The sequence below is a fragment of the Ixodes scapularis genome, unplaced genomic scaffold (genome assembly GCF_016920785.2).
Source record: "Ixodes scapularis isolate PalLabHiFi unplaced genomic scaffold, ASM1692078v2 ptg004977l_1__unscaffolded, whole genome shotgun sequence".
NCBI classification, from domain to species: Eukaryota; Metazoa; Arthropoda; class Arachnida; order Ixodida; family Ixodidae; genus Ixodes; species Ixodes scapularis.
In genome coordinates this window covers 112,291-117,209 of record NW_024610433.1, presented here as the reverse complement: position 1 = coordinate 117,209, position 4,919 = coordinate 112,291, and positions in this window count along the sequence as shown.

Below are 4,919 nucleotides of genomic sequence, written 5' to 3'. Positions count from 1 at the left end.
CCTGACGAGAGACGTTCGGCGCGGTTTTATTCGTTCACCGTGACCACGATCTCGGCTATTGCCTCGGTGAAAGCGAATTATTGGAGAGAGCTCGGCCTGACGAGAGATGTTCGGCGCGGTTTTATTCTTTCACCGTGACAACGATCTCGGCTATTGCCTCGGTGAAAGCGAATTATTGGAGAGAGCACGGCCTGACGAGAGACGTTCGGCGCGGTTTTATTCGTTCACCGTGACCACGATCTCGGCTATTGCCTCGGTGAAAGCGAATTATTGGAGAGAGCACGGAATGACGAGAGACGTTCGGCGCGGTTTTATTCGTTCACCGTGACCACGATCTCGGCTATTGCCTCGGTGAAAGCGAATTATTGGAGAGAGCACGGCCTGACGAGAGACGTTCGGCGCGGTTTTATTCGTTCACCGTGACCACAATCTCGGCTATTGCCTCGGGGAAAGCGAATTATTGGAGAGAGCACGGCTGACGAGAGACGTTCGGCGCGGTTTTATTCGTTCACCGTGACCACGATCTCGGCTATTGCCTCGGTGAAAGCGAATTATTGGAGAGAGCACGGAATGACGAGAGACGTTCGGCGCGGTTTTATTCGTTCACCGTGACCACGATCTCGGCTAATGCCTCGGTGAAAGCGAATTATTGGAGAGAGCACGGCCTGACGAGAGACGTTCGGCGCGGTTTTATTCGTTCACCGTGACCACGATCTCGGCTATTGCCTCGGTGAAAGCGAATTATTGGAGAGAGCACGGCCTGACGAGAGACGTTCGGCGCGGTTTTATTCGTTCACCGTGACCACGATCTCGGCTATTGCCTCGGTGAAAGCGAATTATTGGAGAGAGCACGGCCTGATGAGAGACGTTCGGCGCGGTTTTATTAGTTCACCGTGACCACGATCTCGGCTATTGCCTCGGTGAAAGCGAATTATTGGAGAGAGCACGGCCTGACGAGAGACGTTCGGCGCGGTTTTATTCGTTCACCGTGACCACGATCTCGGCTATTGCCTCGGTGAAAGCGAATTATTGGAGAGAGCACGGCCTGACGAGAGACGTTCGGCGCGGTTTTATTCGTTCACCGTGACCACGATCTCGGCTATTGCCTCGGTGAAAGCGAATTATTGGAGAGAGCACGGCCTGACGAGAGACGTTCGGCGCGGTTTTATTCGTTCACCGTGACCACGATCTCGGCTATTGCCTCGGTGAAAGCGAATTATTGGAGAGAGCACGGCCTGACGAGAGACGTTCGGCGCGGTTTTATTCGTTCACCGTGACCACGATCTCGGCTATTGCCTCGGTGAAAGCGAATTATTGGAGAGAGCACGGCCTGACGAGAGACGTTCGGCGCGGTTTTATTCGTTCACCGTGACCACGATCTCGCCTATTGCCTCGGGGAAAGCGAATTATTGGAGAGAGCACGGCCTGACGAGAGACGTTCGGCGCGGTTTTATTCGTTCACCGTGACCACGATCTCGCCTATTGCCTCGGTGAAAGCGAATTATTGGAGAGAGCACGGCCTGACGAGAGACGTTCGGCGCGGTTTTATTCGTTCACCGTGACCACGATCTCGGCTATTGCCTCGGTGAAAGCGAATTATTGGAGAGAGCACGGCCTGTCGAGAGACGTTCGGCGCCGTTTTATTCGTTCACCGTGACCACGATCTCGGCTATTGCCTCGGTGAAAGCGAATTATTGGAGAGAGCACGGCCTGACGAGAGACGTTCGGCGCGGTTTTATTCGTTCACCGTGACCACGATCTCGGCTATTGCCTCGGTGAAAGCGAATTATTGGAGAGAGCACGGCCTGACGAGAGACGTTCGGCGCGGTTTTATTCGTTCACCGTGACCACGATCTCGGCTATTGCCTCGGTGAAAGCGAATTATTGGAGAGAGCACGACCTGACGAGAGACGTTCGGTGCGGTTTTATTCGTTCACCGTGACCACGATCTCGGCTATTGCCTCGGTGAAAGCGAATTATTGGAGAGAGCACGGCCTGACGAGAGACGTTCGGCGCGGTTTTATTCGTTCACCGTGACCACGATCTCGGCTATTGCCTCGGTGAAAGCGAATTATTGGAGAGAGCACGGCCTGACGAGAGACGTTCGGCGCGGTTTTATTCGTTCACCGTGACCACGATCTCGGCTATTGCCTCGGTGAAAGCGAATTATTGGAGAGAGCACGGCCTGACGAGAGACGTTCGGCGCGGTTTTATTCGTTCACCGTGACCACGATCTCGGCTATTGCCTCGGTGAAAGCGAATTATTGGAGCGAGCACGGCCTGACGAGAGAGGTTCGGCGCGGTTTTATTCGTTCACCGTGACCACGATCTCGGCTATTGCCTCGGTGAAAGCGAATTATTGGAGAGAGCACGGCCTGACGAGAGACGTTCGGCGCCGTTTTATTCGTTCACCGTGACCACGATCTCGGCTATTGCCTCGGTGAAAGCGAATTATTGGAGAGAGCACGGCCTGACGAGAGACGTTCGGCGCCGTTTTATTCGTTCACCGTGACCACGATCTCGGCTATTGCCTCGGTGAAAGCGAATTATTGGAGAGAGCACGGCCTGACGAGAGACGTTCGGCGCGGTTTTATTCGTTCACCGTGACCACGATCTCGGCTATTGCCTCGGTGAAAGCGAATTATTGGAGCGAGCACAGCCTGACGAGAGACGTTCGGCGCGGTTTTATTCGTTCACCGTGACCACGACGGCGTCTATTGGCTCGGTGAAAGCGAATTATTGGAGAGAGCACGGCCTGACGAGAGACGTTCGGCGCGGTTTTATTCGTTCACCGTGACCACGATCTCGGCTATTGCCTCGGTGAAAGCGAATTATTGGAGCGAGCACGGCCTGACGAGAGACGTTCGGCGCGGTTTTATTGGTTCACCGTGACCACGACGGCGTCTATTGGCTCGGTGAAAGCGAATTATTGGAGAGAGCACGGCCTGACGAGAGACGTTCGGCGCGGTTTTATTCGTTCACCGTGACCACGATCTCGGCTATTGCCTCGGTGAAAGCGAATTATTGGAGAGAGCACGGCCTGACGAGAGACGTTCGGCGCGGTTTTATTCGTTCACCGTGACCACGATCTCGGCTATTGCCTCGGTGAAAGCGAATTATTGGAGAGAGCACGGCCTGACGAGAGACGTTCGGCGCGGTTTTATTCGTTCACCGTGACCACGATCTCACCTATTGCCTCGGGGAAAGCGAATTATTGGAGAGAGCACGGCCTGACGAGAGACGTTCGGCGCGGTTTTATTCGTTCACCGTGACCATGATCTCGCCTATTGCCTCGGTGAAAGCGAATTATTGGAGAGAGCACGGCCTGACGAGAGACGTTCGGCGCGGTTTTATTCGTTCACCGTGACCACGATCTCGGCTATTGCCTCGGTGAAAGCGAATTATTGGAGAGAGCACGGCCTGTCGAGAGACGTTCGGCGCCGTTTTATTCGTTCACCGTGACCACGATCTCGGCTATTGCCTCGGTGAAAGCGAATTATTGGAGAGAGCACGGCCTGACGAGAGACGTTCGGCGCGGTTTTATTCGTTCACCGTGACCACGATCTCGGCTATTGCCTCGGTGAAAGCGAATTATTGGAGAGAGCACGGCCTGACGAGAGACGTTCGGCGCGGTTTTATTCGTTCACCGTGACCACGATCTCGGCTATTGCCTCGGTGAAAGCGAATTATTGGAGAGAGCACGGCCTGACGAGAGACGTTCGGTGCGGTTTTATTCGTTCACCGTGACCACGATCTCGGCTATTGCCTCGGTGAAAGCGAATTATTGGAGAGAGCACGGCCTGACGAGAGACGTTCGGCGCGGTTTTATTCGTTCACCGTGACCACGATCTCGGCTATTGCCTCGGTGAAAGCGAATTATTGGAGAGAGCACGGCCTGACGAGAGACGTTCGGCGCGGTTTTATTCGTTCACCGTGACCACGATCTCGGCTATTGCCTCGGTGAAAGCGAATTATTGGAGAGAGCACGGCCTGACGAGAGACGTTCGGCGCGGTTTTATTCGTTCACCGTGACCACGATCTCGGCTATTGCCTCAGTGAAAGCGAATTATTGGAGCGAGCACGGCCTGACGAGAGAGGTTCGGCGCGGTTTTATTCGTTCACCGTGACCACGATCTCGGCTATTGCCTCGGTGAAAGCGAATTATTGGAGAGAGCACGGCCTGACGAGAGACGTTCGGCGCCGTTTTATTCGTTCACCGTGACCACGATCTCGGCTATTGCCTCGGTGAAAGCGAATTATTGGAGAGAGCACGGCCTGACGAGAGACGTTCGGCGCCGTTTTATTCGTTCACCGTGACCACGATCTCGGCTATTGCCTCGGTGAAAGCGAATTATTGGAGAGAGCACGGCCTGACGAGAGACGTTCGGCGCGGTTTTATTCGTACACCGTGACCACGATCTCGGCTATTGCCTCGGTGAAAGCGAATTATTGGAGCGAGCACAGCCTGACGAGAGACGTTCGGCGCGGTTTTATTCGTTCACCGTGACCACGACGGCGTCTATTGGCTCGGTGAAAGCGAATTATTGGAGAGAGCACGGCCTGACGAGAGACGTTCGGCGCGGTTTTATTCGTTCACCGTGACCACGATCTCGGCTATTGCCTCGCTGAAAGCGAATTATTGGAGAGAGCACGGCCTGACGAGAGACGTTCGGCGCGGTTTTATTCGTTCACCGTGACCACGATCTCGGCTATTGCCTCGGTGAAAGCGAATTATTGGAGAGAGCACGGCCTGACGAGAGACGTTCGGCGCGGTTTTATTCGTTCACCGTGACCACGATCTCGGCTATTGTCTCGGTGAAAGCGAATTATTGGAGAGAGCACGGCCTGACGAGACCGTTCGGTGCGGTTTTATTCGTTCACCGTGACCACGATCTCGGCTATTGCCTCGGTGAAAGCGA